Genomic DNA, 18497 nt, shown 5'->3' with positions numbered 1-18497 from the left:
TTTCAGATGTACCAACAAAGACGTGTCCCAATGACGTCATTCAACATGTGAATTTAATTGACGTATCTTGTTTCAGGTACTCTCCAATTGTCTCTGCAGATGTAGAGCGGAGTTTTTCTATGTTAAAAAATGTCCTTCCTTGCAACAGAGCAAAGTTGTATTTTGAAAATTTGAAAATGATATTTACAATTTATTATAGCAAGGCACAGCAGGAATAATTGTTTCATCAACAAACATAGCATTAATTGAAAATACCATTTCATTTGGTTCTACATTTTGTTCAACATTTAATAATACTGCATTAGGCTATGTTGTAAATATTGTAGTATATTGTATATATTGTAAATACTGTAGTATACGTTGTATACATATTATCATATTTCATGATATTGTAAATAAAGGTTTTAATTTAACACGCTCCTGACAGAAAAACATACATATTCAGAGGCGAGTTCCATGCAGAAGACAACTATCAGGCATCAATATTTCCACTGACACGTGAGGACGCAGAGACTGATAGTATTTAATTATGTACATTTGTAATATTGTTTATTGGTGTCTTGTGCGTTGCCAAGAAAAATATATGTATTTCAAAATGAAATGCAGATTATGTATGTAGGCCACTATATGTCATTAAAATACAACATTTTTTTTATTCTGAAATACGTTTACAGAACATTGCGTGTAAGTTTGTATGAAGTGAACTGTACTGGTCCATGCTTTGTGACACAGCTCGCTCGACAGTCACTGAGCTATGAATATCTATACTACGTTTCACCATTCGTTATAATACTCCAAATCCCTTTCCCTAGTTATTAATCAAGTGGGGCTGGGTCTTTTCCATATACTTAATGGCGGTGTGGTATAGATTTTTCTTCTCCCCATAGCAGTCACCCCATAGAGTGTTATGTAAGCTAAGTTTTTTTTTTTTTCGTACCAAGGAACAAAAAAAATCCTCTATATCGGTCGTATCAGGGAAGCAAATACTATTGGTTTTAAGTCATGGAGGAATGAAGTGAAACGAAGGAGGATGTGGTTTGTCTATATTTTAATGTACCCTATGGTTTTTTTCTGGTTAACTTAATATTACTGCAAAGAGGAAACATTTCAATACACACATTGTGTCTTTTTATTTTGTTGTATGATCATGACGGGGGCGAGTCAGTATGTCTTAAGCAGCACACTTATAGGCTATCTCGAAAGCAGGCTACGCTTTTGTTGGCAATATGGTGTTCTCAGAGTCACTTCTTTTGTGCCGACCATACGTCAGAAATTGTGTTCGACCTGAGTGGAAGGAAAGGCTAGAAATATGCCAAAAAATTATAGTCGCGTCGCTGTTATTTCCGGCGTGATTCTTCCTCTTTGCTCACGCCTTAGGAAGTGAAGGCTCTAAAAAGTCTAGGTAGGTAATATCGTTTGTTATTTTTGTTCTTTCGTTTCCGAGCTACCAGACGAGAAATCTATTTGCCGCACTGTTAAACATTATCATGTCGTAGCTCCTATGATAATAAATCAAACGCACTGTAATTGAGCGGCAAATAATGTTCTCGTGTGCTTTCTACGAACGCCAACGAAAGAACAAAAATGGCGAGCGATTATACAGGGACATCATTTTTATTTTTACTAACATTTTTAATATTAACCTGGCTATACCTTTAGAGATCCGGAAACACCGTTTGCTACCCCCTTCCACAACTGGAGTTCGATGATACTGGCGTAATACACAAACAAATCACTTTACTAGGTATAGAAGGGAAGAAAAGTACTTCATCCATTTAAGTAAACTAGGAAATATCGCGATTTTGAGTTCGATAATTTTCATTAGGTTTTTGTTTAATCAAAATGCAGTACCGGTACTGTATTAAGAATAAGCGTTTTTACTCACGAACAGAGTTATCCATGCGAACGTATTCATTATGCAGTGTATATTATACTGTCTACAGCACATTAACGTACAATATAGAGAATGAAGTTCAATTGAAAAATAATCTTAATATGGATATTTAAACAGATTTTTGAAAATGGTGGCCGTTCATTTCGATAAAGGCTTCAGTTCTTTTGTGCATATTATCGCACTATAGACTATTGCATCTAATTCCAATTGCCAGTTTCGTCCTTCGTACTAGTAACTCATGTTGAAATAATTCTGTATCTACTCCATAAAAGAGTACCTTATGTACTGTAAATTCAATCTTCACTTCTGCCCGACCCGCACAGATAAAATTACTCAGACATAGTATCTACTGTCCGTCCAAGTGGTTATGCCGCAGGATCGTAGAAAGGGGGGAAATCACGTGACAGTTAATTACTTAACGAGGCCCTTTTATTTAAGTTATTTTAAACAGTTGTATAATATTACGTAAACGTCCAATTCCTAACAGAAATTAATGTTTTCAGAAAAGAGCTAAGACAGCCCTGCTTTTACAGAAGGGCGTGCAGAAGCAGGTGGGGGAAATCGGGATGCGACGTAGGCAAACGGACTGTACCTGTGCGAAAATATGATTCAATATTGAAAGTTCTTTCGTCACTGGAAAACGCGAACATATTTCTGGAACGTACTATACTCAATAACTCAGTGCTGTTTACTATATGCGGCCTTGATTCTGTCTGGAGAACAATTGAAACTTCATTAGTAGAAGGGGTGGGAGTGAAGTACATTCAAAAACTCAGATGCAATAAAAATTGAAGTAAAAATGAAATGACGTCCCTGTATTAAGTATTTATCGAGCCTTAGGAAATGCATAACGTCATCAGCAGCGAATGACATGACGCACACGTTTAAATGTAGCCCACCTGCAACATGATTTGCTGCCGGAAATAAGAGCGACGGGACTATAGTTTATAATACTATGTCTGATGCGTGTACACCCTTTAAATGAGGAGGGGCATCGTTACAATTCACCAGAACTTGACTGTGGTTTCAGTTTCCGGAGTTACTGACAAAGTCCAGCTTCCTGGAAATTGTGGTCGCGGCGAGTGATAAGAAAAACCATCATTCTAGTGAGATTTAAGTCCAAGAGAGAAATGTTTCTCATCTTAATCATGGAATATTTGCCTGTGACATATTCTGGAATTACCTTAGATCAGCAGTTTACAGAAAAACATATATATAGGCCCAAGTCTGATTAAGGCGCAGAGTTTTGAGTAGGACTGCGTTATGTGTTGGACTATAAATAAGAAAATTTGTTTTGAAAAATGTATTATTCCTCACCGAATCGTTGTCAGTCGATGATGAATCAGTCGTAGGGCTTCCAAACGGGCATTTATTCGAATTGATTTCTTGCGGACAGCTGTGTACAGACGGTTCAATTTTTTCTCGTACATAATACAATTTAAGTTATATACGTGCCAGAAGTGGACTTAAATAAATCACGCTACAGGAGATCGGTCTTTTTTGTGTCGAAGAGTGTACATTGCAACATTGTAAATTCAATAATCTTCTTATTCATTCCAATCAGTATTCGGTGAACTGCAAAATATTATACACATTTTAAACTATGAACTTCAAGATGTATAGACCTATTACAATATACGAAATAAATTAAAGTAATATGCTAGTAGGAAATAGACTACTAGAGAACAAATCCATCAAATTGATCAAATTACCCATCGTCATCCCGGAAGTAGTCGAAAAAATATCAATCATTGCAATTGTGAGCTGATCCTTCAAATTATCTTCTGTAAGCCTGGATCTCGATTTTTATTTAGCTAGCTTCATCTGCGGAAAAAATGCTATATGTAGGTGGAGACAAACATTAGTTTCATAGCGAAACTATGTATTTTTAGTAGTGTGTTTTACGACGCTTTATCAACATCTTAGGTTCTTTAGCGTCTGAATGAGATGAAGGTAATAATGCCGGTGAAATGAGTCCAGGGTCCAGCACCGATAGTTGCCCAACATTTGCTCATGTTGGGTTAAGGGAAAACCCCGGAAAAAACCTCAACCAGGTAACTTGTCCCGACCAGGATTCGAACCCGGGCCATTTTATTAACGGCCAGACGCGCTAACCGTTACTCCACCGAAACTATGTAAATTTGGGTATATTCATGTACAACATTGTTTATATACTGTATATCCAAGCCAACAAAATGAGTACATATACATATACTTTGGGAAAAAGTGTCATTTTGTAGACGGGTAACTTCTCTTTGTAAATCTATTTTTTTTTATTAGTTTTGTGAAATTTGTTATGAAGTTAGATTAGTTGTAATTGTGATAATTAATGCTAACGGTAGTAATAATAACTGTTGTTTTACTATTTTATTATTAGTAGTATTATTTTTTGCTTCCTTTGAAGTTTCAAACTGTGCATAGTTATAGCACGAGTGGCCGTATAGGCTCGTGCGAAGGATCTTGTGTATATGAGTTTGCACTCCTATCTGTCTGTCTGTCTGCCTGTCTGCCTGCCTGTCTGTCTGTCTGTCTGTCTGTCTGTCTGTCTGTCTGTCTGTCTGTCTGTCTGTCTGTCTGTCTGTCTGTCTGTCCGCCCGCCCGCCCGTCCGTCCGTCTGTCTGTCTTTCTTGTAAATCTAATCGAACAAAATAAATGCCTCTTTCTAAGTAGGTTTCGCAAGAGAAAAAAAAAAAGTAAATACCTATTATCCAAGCAAACCAAGCGATTGCTTGGAAGACTGCGGAAGCTATTAGTAAAAAGCCTTATGGAAAAATATGTTCGTTTGTTTTTTCCTTTTATATCTAGTTCATTTCACATTGTTTTAAAAACACGCGATATTCGTCGATTGGGTGATGTGACATGGGCCTACATTAAAAATAATTTAATATGTCAAAATATTACGTTTACCTGTCCTACGAGACGTTAATGGGCACATAGCATTCAGTATGGTAAACATGTCAATCAGTCCGTTGGGGCGTGGTTTCCAAGACTCGAACCAGAGTTCGACGAGTTTTCTACTTGTACTCTGTTTGGCCATAGCTGTTTTATAGCATGACAGTTTATGAACGGCAAACAACTTTTATTATTTTCATATTATTTCACAAATGAAAAAAATATGGAACGGTGGAAAATTTGAAATAACGAATATAAAACTAACTACGGTGAAATAAACAACTGCCTTGCGAGCAGCGCTACGGATGTATATTTGTCCTCAAAAACATTTAAATGATAATTTTGCTCCATATCATTATATTTACGAAAGAATTGTGTGTTCTGTCGGGAAGTTGAGGAGTGACTCTTGATTACAAAGAAATATTATAATCGTGAATAGAATTATGAGTCATAGGCCATGATGACTTATGCAAGTAGGAAACTCTAGAAACGACCTATTTCCCGCCTGGCGTAATGGATATAGTATTATTAACATCCTGAAAAAATTCCATAGGTTTCGTTTGATTCACAGAGTGAAGAACTTTTCGTGAGTGTTGACGTGGAAGTTTTGAGCTTGTGTTCTGTATCTAAGTGACGGTTAGTGCAATATATTTTGTATTAATTATCTATGAATATCGGAACAAGCTAAAGATTTTGCTACAAATTGTTGATAATTATTATAATTCCTTCCACTGAACACTGTCGTGTAAGTTAATGCAAGTGTTAAAGTAGTGCATAAATTGCTTTTATTTTCATTGGTCACTTATCACAATGTGTGTAATGAACTAGGCTGAAAACCGTGAAAATTAGTAAAGATTTACATTCCTTTTTTAAGCCTTGTAGTTAAGTGACAAAACTGACAAATAAGGTGTTCGTCTGCAGGAAAGGTGATTGATTTTCACTTCTTTCAGCGCATATGTTTTATCTACAGAGAAATCCATTTATAATAATTATTTGAGAGCGACTATAGCGGAGATTGATGGTATAGGTAAGTAATCCATACTTACTCCTACGTCACCTGCTTCCGGACCAGCTGAGTAGGCCTTCCGGGAAGCAGCAGCAAGTGATGTCTCTATCATTAAAGCACAATAGTTCGGTACAATATTGGACAGAAATTTATTTTAGTGGAAAATTATTTACAGAACAAAACTTCTGTAATGATGTTCGAGAGCTTGACTACAATCTAACCTGAATATCGTCTAGTTTTTCTTCTTCCAATATACTTATTACGCACTTTTTTCGTCTACAAAACTTTATTACGCCACTTTCGAATAACTAAAGGAAAATATTAAATGGATTGTACAGGAGATTCTGAAATTTTGTGACGAAATTTAAGATTGAAGCTTTAAACGCGTTTTACAGTGTTTTTATTCTGTAAATAAGTTCCAAATGAAATACATTTCTGTCCAATACTGTATCGAATCAATGCGTTACAAAGATTGGACGATCACGCACTGTTGCTCCCGAAAGGTTCAGTCAGCTGATACGGGAGTAGGTGACAGAAGTGCCGATAACATATTGCATTGTTAGACGTTGTAACCGCTCACAAGTTATAAATGGATACCTCTTATTACCTATAACTGAAGATCCGATTATAAACGTTGTCTATTCTAGTTCTTTTTTCGTCTGTCTTATCTTTCTGTTTGTCTTACCCCTCTATTCTTTCATCTCTACCACCTCTTCGCCTACTCTGTCTCTCTTTTCTGTTAGTTTAAATTATCTCCTCCTACTCTGTGCCTCTATTCTATTGTATTACATTCTATCAGTTTGTATATTCTCTCTGTTCTTTCTATTTTATTGTATTCTATTCAATTGTATATTCCCTCTATGTGTTCTTTTTGTCTATTTTATTCGTTTGAATATTCTTGTCTGTCCTTTCTCTCTATTCTATTCGTTTGTATATTCACTCTACCTGCCATTCTCTCTATTCTATTCGTTCCTATATTCTCTCTGTCTGTCTTTTGTCTTCATTTTATTCTGTTACTTTCCATATTCTCTCCGCCCTTCCTATTTTATTTCACTCGCTTTCATATTATCTCTGTCTTTTCTCTTTGTTCTATCTATTATATTCGTTTTAATATTCTCTTTGTCCCTTCTCTCTATTCCATTGTGTTGGTTTTCATATTATCGCTGTCTTTCTATTCTCTCTATATCATTATACTCGTTGTACATTCTCTCTCTCTGTCTTTTTCTCTTTATTCTATCTCTTCTATTCGTATATTCGTATATTCTCGCTGTCCCTTCTCTCTATTCCATTGTATTGGTTTTCATATTACCTCTGTCTTTCTATTCTCTCTATACCATTATACTCGTTGTACATTCTCTGTCTTTTTCTCTTTGTTCTATCTATTCTATTCGTTTGTATATTCTCTCTGTCTGTCCTTTCTCTTAATTCACTTCTACTGGTTTTTATGTTCTCTCTGTCCCTCTATTCTCTCTGTACCATTATACTCGTTGTACATTCTCTCTCTGTCTTTTCTCTTTGTTCTATCTATTCTATTCGTTTTTATATTCTCTCTGTCCCTTCTCTCTATTCCATTGTATTGGTTTTCATATTACCTCTGTCTTTCTATTCTCTCTATACCATTATACTCGTTGTACATTCTCTCTCTGTCTTTTCTCTTTGTTCTATCTATTCTATTCGTTTTTATATTCTCTCTGTCACTTCTCTCTATTCCATTGTATTGGTTTTCATATTACCTCTGTCTTTTTATTCTCTCTATACCATTATACTAGTTGTACATTCTCTCTCTGTCTTTTTCTCTTTATTCTATCTCTTCTATTCGTTTGTATATTCTCTCTGTGTGCCCTTTCTCTCAATTCACTTCTACTGGTTTCTATATTCTCTCTGTCCCTCTATTCTCTCTGTACCATTATAGTCGTTGTACATTCTCTCTCTCTGTCTTTTTCTCTTTATTCTATCTGTTCTAGTCGTTTGTATATTCTCTCCGTCTGTCCCTTCTCTCTATTCCATTGTATTGGTTTTCATATTCTCTCTGTCTTTTTCTCTTTATTCTATCTGTTCTATTCGTTTGTATATTCTCTCTGTCTGTCCCTTCTCTCTATTCCATTGTATTGGTTTTCATATTATCTCTGTCTTTCCATTCTCTCTATACCATTATACTCGTTGTACATTCTCTCTCTCTGTCTTTTTCTCTTTATTCTATCTGTTCTATTCGTTTGTATATTCTCTCTGTCTGTCCCTTCTCTCTATTCCATTGTATTGGTTTTTATATTCTCTCTGTCCCTCTATTCTCTCTGTACCATTATACTCGTCTCTACATTCTCTCTGTCTTTTTCAATATTTTTTCCTATTCTATTCTAATCTGTTCTTTTCGTTTGTTTTTGTATTCGTTTGTATGATCTCTCTGTCTGTCATTTCTCTCTATTCTATCTATCCCATTCATTTATATACTGTACATCCCCGTCCTCTCTATTCCATTCCATTAGTTTATTCTTCTCTCTGCCCTTTCCCTCTGTTCTCTCTTATCTATTCGTGGGTGTATTTTCTCTGTCGTCCTTTCTCTCTATTCTATTTTATTCGTTTGTATATTCTCACGCTGTCCTTTCCCTCCATTTTATTCTGTTCATTTGTATACTCTCTGTGTTTGTTCTTTATGTCTATTTGTTTGAATATTCTGTCTGTCTGTCATTTTACTATATTCTGTTCTACTCGTTTGCATATTCTCTTTGTCCTTCCTGTCTATTCTATTCTGTTCGTTCGTATAGTCTCTCTCTGTCCTTTCTCTCTATTCTATTATACTCTTTTATATTCTTTCTGACTGTCTTCGCTTTCTATTTTACCCTAGTCTACTCTATTCGTTTGAATATTCTCTCTATCTGCCTTTTCACTCTAGTGTATTCTATTTGTTTGTATATTCTTTCTGTCTGTTCTTTCACCCTATTCTAATCGTTTGCATATTCTCTGTATCTGTTTTTTTCTCTATTCTATTCTATTATATTCTATCCGTTTGTATATTCTGTACCTGTCCTTTCTTTCATATACTATCCTGTTCTATTCCATTCTATTCGTTCGTATATTCTTTGTGTCTGTCCTTTCTCTCTATTCTATTCGCTTGTGTATTCTGTTTATCCTTCCTCTCTCTTCTATTCTATTTGTTTTCGTATTCTCCGTATCTGTCCTTTCTTTCCTATTCTATTCTAATCTAATCTATTCTATTCAGTTCTAGTCATTTGTATATTCTGTCTGTCCTTTCTCTTTCTTCTATTCCATTCTATTCGTTTGTATATTGTCTGTCTGTCCTCTCTATTGTAATGTGTCGGTTTGTATATTCTGTCTGTCTTATCTCTGTGCATAGGTACTGCATATAATGTTTCGTTAATGTTTAACACCTTCAGGTTTGTAACACTCAAGTAATCTGCTGGCCCATTATTCCTTCACTTCCTTTTCTTTCATAACACTGCGCGGTTTCTCTCCAGGTTGTTTCTAATCTTCTTCTCCTTTCTGAGGCACAATACACCTGTTCCAATTATTGTTTTGTAACCTTATATCCTTCTTCTTCTTATATGTAAAAGTCAATGTGGCTATGTATGTATGTATGTATGTATGTATGTATGTATGTATGTATGTATGTATGTATGTACAGTAGATGCAATGGTTAGGCTTGAGTTTCGACTTTCCACGTTGGCACCCGTGTACGAATTCCTGCTCATCCAAGTGGAATTTATGGTGGACAGAGATGGTGCTTGGTGAAGTGGTTGCGAAAGGTACTACTGTTTCCCCTACCAGCATTCCATCATTGCTACATTAATCATTATTCGGTGAAATTTAGTTCGTCTCCCATGGTGCACCTACCTAGAGGAAACGTCTTTAGCGGTTAAATTAAACACAGCTTCGGTGCGTTGCCCACAGATGGGGACGCTTGTGTCACTTGTGTGAATGACGTAAGTCAAGTTCTCGTCATTAGTTAAACAAATGTATATACTGTATATGCGAAATTATGCATGAATGGGTGTGTGGGTATGTGTGTATGCATGTATACAACATGATCCAAAAAAATGTAACTTTATGAAATGTCTTTGCAGAACGAAAAGTTACATTTCTTCGGATCAAATTTCTGCACATCTAAAGGACAAAACTAAAATTCTTTCAATAAGTTATAATACACTGTTCTCTTGAATTGATTGAGCATTTTGGGAATTAAATCAATGGCTTTCCCGAAACACGCTATGCAATGTTTAATATAACACCATTTTCATCTCGAAAAGAAAGCAAAAACGAGGAAATTTATATTAATCTTCCTTGTTTTAAATATCTCAAAAGTATAACCCCCTGAAATTAAGACATTACTTCGGTTTACTTTATACAGTGTATACGTTTGCTTAACACTTTGTACTATCATTTAAGAATATGTTTACTTATTGCATTATAGACCTATGTAGAATTCTCAAGTAAATATTGTCAGAATGGCAAGATGAGTATTTTAAGGTACACCATACGTGAACAGCAATATATACTCAAGGCTTACGAAAACTTTCATCTTCGAGGTAAAATGTATGTTAATAATATGTGAGGAGCGTTTATATAAATTGCTTTATTATTAGCTAGTTTAACGTAAAAGCATGATAGTTTACAGACACTTCACGTGCAGTGTTCTCTATTTTCATTACACAATATCATCTCAAAATGACTACCAACTTCGACGCAAGCATTGCAGCAGCGCAAAATGTTACCTCAGGTGACTCAAAATTACTTGTTGATTGATGACATAGGCTGCTAAGTTTTTGAAAGAAATTTCACTGGCCTTTCGTAAGTCGAACAAGGTCATGCGCGATTTCTTTCGGCCACGCTTTCGAAATGATTAGAATTAAATAGTATCTTAAGATGTTTTCGCCGACCATGACTACTATTCATGTTGCTGTCTTCTGTCTTAACATTTTGGCACCTTCAGCCTGGGGTACTTTTGAGTTTGCAGTTTTCTGGTCTACGTCTGAGTCTCTTACTCTGCAATATGGAATTTAGGTATATAATAAATGTGAAATAGTATTTGCTTCTTGAATTTCAGCTTCAACGTAAATTTGGATATCTGAAGTCACGTGACGTCATGAAGATGCTACCGGGCTGCAGTGTACTGACTATTGCAATCCTTCTCTTACGAATTCATCAGAGCAGCGCTGTGTGCCCTCGAGAATGTACGTGCGTATCGAAAATGTTGAACTGCTCCAGAAGAAACCTGACCCACATCCCTTTCATCGCAGATTCCACATATGAAGTTATGGATTTCTCCTTCAACAACATTTCAGTGTTAGGAAATACAAGTTTTATGAAAAATAGATTTCCTATGCTGAGGAAAATAGATTTTTCAAGCAATACTATAATTGAAATTAATTCAAATGTCTTTGTGGGTTTCGGTAAGATCACAGAACTATCATTAGCAAATAATAAATTGGTTCATTTAACCAGAGATGTGTTTGAGTCTTTAGGGAATCTGAAAGAATTGTATTTGCAAGGGAATAATCTGGCAACTATACATCCCCAAATATTATCTTCTCTGAAGCTCTTGGAAGCCTTAAATATGTCCCATAACAACATTTCAGAAATTAAAAATGGAACATTTACAAATTTAACACAACTAAGAAGTCTGACTTTATTGGGAAATAAACTTAAAATATTCTCTCCTGAAGTGTTTAATCTTACAAGAAGTTTGACGCATTTAGATTTACAGTTGTTCGAGATGCCCAAGGAGAGCACTCTGTATTCCGAAAAGTCTGAACTGACACAGTGCTTGTGTGAACGGAAAAGAGCCCTAGACTGGTGCGAGGAGAAGAACATCACGTGCATGGTGACTTGCGACTACTCTGAAGAGAGCAAGTACAATGGAATGTCCAACGTCTGCCATAATGCACTGCCTGTCAATGACTTCGGTAAGACAAGATTCAATAACTTCGGACATAACCCGGAAGTTACAAAGAGTGACTTTATCTGGGCGACAGTCATAACTGTGGGAGTGGTTCTGCTCTTGATCATCACCCTAACGATGCTGATCATCGTGGTGCGAAAGACCAAATCCCAACTTGGAGAAGAAGATTACTCAGAACTGAATGACTACGAAACTTATCGTGGACATATTACACCTATGAAGGATGAGGAATTTCGCTGGTCATTTAAAAATGATACAGGCAAGTAAACGCCTAATGTACAGCTTCACAAATCTCTCCATAGCACAGCAATGTGCGATAGAATTCGTCGTCCAACTTTAGTAAGAACTGTTTAAGAAATATGGTGTGATTTATTAGGTGTCTGGCTATCCCGGTGTTCGTGTGTTGTATTATGAAAATGTCTTAATATGACAACAATAAGACAAAAACAACCAGGCGAAGTGACTCAGTGAAAACTAGACAGTGGATGCGGGATGACTTGTCGTTCAATGTAGGTGCACATTTACTATATGTTACATTTCTTTTTTTTTCATTCAGACAATTGGCTTAACAGGTTTTAAACGTAAACAGACGACGTCAACATGCTAATGTATATCCGTGTAGTCAGAAGAAAAAGAAAAAATGACGTACTGTAGCACATACCTCGTCATCATTGATGGAATTACTAGCGTTTCAGTAAACGACGATATATTCTCTTAAGTTGTCGAAGCTGAATCGTCTTCGCCTATCGCTTAAACAGTTTTTGTATCGTAGAAAAGTTTTCCGGGCTATGAGGCCGTGGTCTGTTGGCTGAGTGACCAAACGTTTCGTTCACTGCTGCGGTGAACATCTTCAGTGGTATCCAATCGGCACGCGCAGTAGAACCAGCCGCACCAGCAATAGATACCACTGAAGATGTTCACCTCAGCAGTGAACGAAACGTTTGGTCACACAACCAACAGACCACGGCCTCATAGCCCGGAAAACTTTTCTACTATTGACACCGGCCGTGAAAGCCTACACTCCAATATAAGTTTTTGTATCGAGAGAATTTCTGAAGAAAACATCTAAAATGGGGATCAGTTAATTTCTTTACAGGAATATTTTCACTGAGCATCATGTTGCACATGTTTTTGCAAAACGTTTCTCGCACATCTAGATGATGATGATGGTGATGATGATGATGATGATGATGATGGTTCCTCAGATTTCATTTCAACTCATTTCCTGTGTGATGTACTGTTGCATTGTTTCTCTATAGCCTGAGTTGTTCTCGTTTTTATTTCAATTTGACATGATTATACACGACATTGTCTTCGTTAATAAATAAAATGTTACTCCCATACTTCTTAATTGCATTTCGTATCTCTGAGCGAATTGAACGTTTTGCCTTCAATATTATGAATGGATCAGCACAACATTATTCAACGCGTACAAAATATTTGAGCAGGATAACACAACTACACACATTACGTTGTAGTGTTACTATGAACGGACCGGGGTTCCTTCGTTCTATACGTTCCTGTACTCGCCAAGTACACAAAAGACGGACGACGCGGCACGTGCCATAGGCCTATACTCCGATACGAAACAACTTCACTTTTCCTTAAGTCATTCCGCATACACTGTCTAGTGATAACTCACTAGACTCGCATTCGGGAGGTCCCGGGTTCAAAATCCATGGCCGGACAGTCTAAGGTTTTCCTTGGTTTCCTTCACTCACAAAGACAAATGCCGGATTTGAAATTAATATACCATGTTTCACCCACTTAGTCACCATTATTACAATCATTAAAAATTGGTAAAATGAATACGACTATAACATCATATACAGAGTGAGTAAAAAGTATGGAACAATGCTTGTTTTTATTAGCTTTATTCACTTGTTAGCTTTTGCCTTCACGTGTTTAATCCAAATCCTTCTCGGACTGATGTACTAAAGCATTAAAATTTCCCTTTCTTCAGTACACATATATTGTCATCAAAAGAGGTACGTACTGAGACCTGGAGAACCGAAAAATGTGGAAATAAGTGCATGATGCCATTAAAAAAACAGACTCATTGGCAAACCCTTTATAAATGAAAAGCATAGTTTTTGAAAACATGTTCACAATATTTCCTCTTTCATACCCTACAACTTTTGTATAAATAGTTTCTTCATAAAATTAGAAATAAGAAAGTTACAAGCATTGTTCCATACTTTTAGTCACTCTGTATAACAGAAACAGAATCACAGCAATGGCCCATGCCCTACAAATATACCTAAATATCTTACACGCGCGATATGACCTAGATGTTAAAGCGTGTATAAATAAACTTAAGGGGCAGTACTTAGGACAGAGTTTTGGTAAAAAGTGTTAAAATATCAATGTTCGTATTTTTGTACGAAAATATTCCTCGGGCACTTAGAAAGTTGATATTAAGAGGTTTTTTTGACTCTACGTTTTCTTTGAGGTGCAGGAGAGATTTTTACATAGACCTGCTCCATATGTCAGTATTGTATCTCTTTTCACAAGTCTTCAATTTTCTCGAAACTACATTTATGATGTTCAAAATGCTCCATGCGCATGCAGTTTTCACCATATTCAATTAAAATATTCGTACGTGTCCATGAATATATTACCTGAGATCTAACGTTGAGAAATGTTAAGTATTTTGAAAATTGGAGCTAAAAATTATTGTGTTAATTAAAAATGTGAATAAGTACTTGTACGGTTTCCAAAAACTATTGTACCTAAACTAGCCTAGATATCATGCATTTCTCAACGTTAAATTATTGGCCACAAATCAAAGTCCATATCGCAAAAATATCAACTTGTTTTATTTAAATGTAATGAGCATGGAACATTTGTTTTTTATTATTGCGATGTACCGAAGTACTAACTAAGAGATAGAACTTAAACTGAGAGGATTCAATCCGGCACCGGAATTGGAATCTGGTGTGACTTAATGGTTAGATTGTCAGGACGTAGAACTGAAAACTCGGGTTCGAATCCCGGTGCCGGAGAGAATTTTTCTCCGTTCCACCCATCCTTCATCATATGGAACATTTGGTTTATATTGCTAATTTGCATAATTAAAATAAATATAACTAATGGTCTAATTGAGCTGAAAATTTGTAGAAGCATTATTTTTAATGGATATCATAAACAGTTGAAAAATTAAATAAATCGGTTTGAAATCGTAAAAATTTCAAAACGCAGTCCTAGTATCCACTAATAGAAAAAAATGACTCAGATTAAGTTGTAATAATTTGATTAATGTTAAATCATCTGCTGCGATTATCACTGTAAATATTTGTATAATTTTAAGTGAAAAACATGATTTGTATTATGTTTATATATTTAAATACGGTATAATGAAATTTAGTTTCCCCTACTGTTCAGGACTATTTTAAGGTTTCATCCTTTGAGTAATGTAGCTGGAGACCCGAACGATTTGCCACTTGTGGTTAATCTTGACTAGGACTACTGAGATATCCATTTAAGATATGGAGAAACAGAGAGTGTAAGTTCAAAGCTAGTTATTCAGCAGAGAGTGCAAGAAGTGACCCCAATATCAGAGTTTATCGCGTCTTGGTAGGTCACTGCACAGAGTACTGACTTACGATGATTATGGGCCCGGGTTCGAATTCCGATGATGGTGGAATCTGAATTCTATAGTCCCGTCGCTCTAATTTCCGGCAGCCAATCACGTTGCAGGTCGGCTACATTTAAACGTGTGCGTCTTGTGATTCGCTGATGAAGATGTTAAGCATTTCCTAAGGCTGGATAAATACTTAATATAATCGCCCGCCATTTTGGCTCTTTCGTTAGCGTTCGCAGAAAGCACACGAGGACGTTATTTGCCGCTCAATTATTTGCTGAATTACAGTGCGTTTGATTTATTACCATAGGAGCTATGACATGATAATGTTTAACGGTGTGGAAAATAGATTCCTCGTATGGTAGCTCGGCAACGACAGAACAAAAATGGCGAACGATACTACCTACCTAGACTTTATAGAGCCTTCACTTCCTAAGACGTAAGCAAAGAGGAGGAGTCACGCCGGGAATAACAGCATCGCGACTATAGTGCACACAGTCAATATTTCTTATTGTTAGTGTAATTCTTGGGCTTCTCCCGTTTCCCTCTATAATCTCGCCGCCAGTCTTTATTTCAATATCCCTCATCATCATTACAATATCATCCCCAAAAATGGTGTCGGTGTGATGTAGTATTGTGACTGGCAAACAGATGGCCTCAATGCGAGGTGGCACCTGCAGTGGGACTCCACATGAAGCTTAAGATGCTCAGGCCGAATCGACTGAAGGCAGGACACAGTTGAATCACGCACGATATCTACAGCAGCATTCAAACTCCAAACATTTATGCGTTAGGAACTGCAGTGGCAGCCTACGGATCACTCCTCCTTAGATTGCAGATCGTCATAAAAATTTTGCAGAATGAAAATTTGTATTACACTACACCGACGATCTCCTTTATTGATCCCTAACAGCAGCAAGAATGTTGACAGTACGCTCTCAGCAGGGTAATTTACTGTAGACTAAGTGATGGCTGATATTTATTTTTATTTATGTGGGTTGTAAAGCTAAAGCTGTTTGTACAAGATCAATTAACTCTTCCAATCCATTACTTTAAGAGAAAACTTGCTAAAGATTGATCAATATTGAAAAGGATTGATCAAAGACTGTTTCTTATTTTTAATACAATCAAAGACTTCTGAAGTATTGTATTGCAAGTGATTTAACAATGAAACTTGTGGAGTACTGGCAAGTCTTGAAAAGTATTGGGAAGCGTTGGATTTGACAACATTTTGATCTTCTACAAGCTGCTTAAGAAAGAAATTTATGGAAGAATGTAGTCTTGACATTCGAATAGTTAATATAAAACAGTTCCTTCATAAAATGTGTCATAATAAAGTATGTGAAATGCAAGCGAGATTATTTATTTAATTATGTAATATTTTATTATACTTGTAAGTTTTAGAAACGAGTTAAAATTAAAATTTGATATGTACTAAGATATCATGCAATCATTTACACAAGATGAGAGTTGTGAATTTCCGAATAAAATTATAGTTTCCGTCATTATTGAAAATAATTACGCTTTTGAAACATTTTAGTTAAATAGTAAACAAATGTATGCTTATAAACAGAGTGATTAAAAATGTTAACACTTATGTTGGTGAATATATTATGATTCAAACAAATACACGTATTACACAACTGACTTCAGTTGGTCTCCACTTGTTCTCCATCATAATCAACACATTTCTGGAATCTTTCCCATGTGGTCTGTAGAGCCTGGTTCTACATTTTTGGAGGAATTCCGGCAATGATATCCGTTATATATCTTGCAGATATTGAACATTACTTGGCTTGGTTGCATAAATTCTGTCTTTCAGCATACCTCACAGTGTGAAATCGCAGAGCGTAAGATCTGATGAGCGTGCTGGCCATTGCAGGGATCCCCATCTTCGTTGAAATGTTGTTTCAAGATATAAACGAAACAGATTCATTGAAACTATGGAAATATCATTATCTACTATGACTTACTATGTGCATTTTAAAGTATGTAACACAGCAATGGATTCAGTATAGTAATATAATTATCATCTGGTCCATACATATAAGTTTTAACATTTTTTAAATCGCCATGTATAATACGTAAGTAATTAAAATGTAAATATGTATGTATATTTTGGTTATGTGTAAGAAGTAAACGAATTAAAACTGATGTGCTTTAAAATAAAACCAAGTATTTTATGTTAATAAAATCGTTACCTTCACTACACAATGCAGATTTTAATACAATTGTAACATAGCAAGAGGTCACCGTCATAACTCAGGAGATATCTTATTGGCATCGTGATCTGAAGCAGCGTTGAAAACTCACTTGGATTGATTATTACCTGGTTGGTATATTTTTTTCGGGATTTTCCTCAACTGTAAGGTGAATGATAGGTAATCCATAGCGATTTCTCAGACTCATCTCACCACAATACCAGTTCGATATTACCAATTCCACAGACGCTAGATAGCCTCGCAGTTGAGACAGCGTCGATTAATTACTGATTGAAATCCTTATGCAGATTGCTCAGCGCTACAGAAAGGGAGACATGTGAATCATAACAAATTGATAAGCAATATTTTAACTTTGGGAATACTCCTGAACGTTGCTTAGTTTCACTCAAGAGAATACGAAGTATCAGTATTATAAAAAGTCTTAATTTTATTGCGTTGCTACACAATGAGAAGTTCGTTCGTATAAACTGAGATGTTACTACAAATATGTGCTTAAATTTATTGTCATGAATAAGTTACCGTGGAGTAACGGCATATTTGGCCTTAAAACTAGCTGATCCGGATTAAAATCCTGGTTAGGACAAATTATCTGGATAAGGTTTTTTCCAGGGGTTTCCCTCAAAGTATTAAGAACAAATGCTGGGTAACCTTCGGCGCTGAACCCTGGACTCATTTCGCCAGCATGATAACTGGGGTTCGGCCATTTAATTCATGAATATTTCACACAAGGGATAATTCACCCAAGAAAATTCACTCAAGAATATTAATCCAAAGATATTTCACCCAACATATTCCATTCTTACCCTCACCCTAGGAACATTCACCAAACAGTATTCCCATATCCATATCCGTGGTAATATGGTAATGTTTCTATTTTGTATATAGTTTTAAAACCAATTGCTCATACATCAGTATACAGTTTTAAATTTCCAGTTACTCATAAAAGGTCTAACGGGCGACCAGGGAGAAATTATACAAAGTGAAAG

General features: G+C 35.9%; 1 long non-coding RNA gene across 2 annotated transcripts; it reads left to right on the top strand.

The window, feature by feature from the left end:
- The first annotated feature begins 5290 nt into the window (after positions 1–5290).
- LOC138705994 (uncharacterized) lies at positions 5291–17460 on the top strand. Of its 2 annotated transcripts, none has more exons than XR_011333876.1 (2): positions 5291–5422; positions 10852–17460. It is a non-coding gene; the product is annotated as an uncharacterized lncRNA (long non-coding RNA). The 2 variants fall into 2 exon arrangements; XR_011333877.1 differs by having other exon boundaries at positions 5335–5531.
- The last annotated feature ends 1037 nt before the right edge of the window (positions 17461–18497 follow it).

This window comes from Periplaneta americana, chromosome 9 (assembly GCF_040183065.1).
Source record: "Periplaneta americana isolate PAMFEO1 chromosome 9, P.americana_PAMFEO1_priV1, whole genome shotgun sequence".
Classification (NCBI taxonomy): Eukaryota; Metazoa; Arthropoda; class Insecta; order Blattodea; family Blattidae; genus Periplaneta; species Periplaneta americana.
Note: the sequence above shows the minus strand (reverse complement) of the source record. Positions and strands in the feature narration are given on the sequence as shown.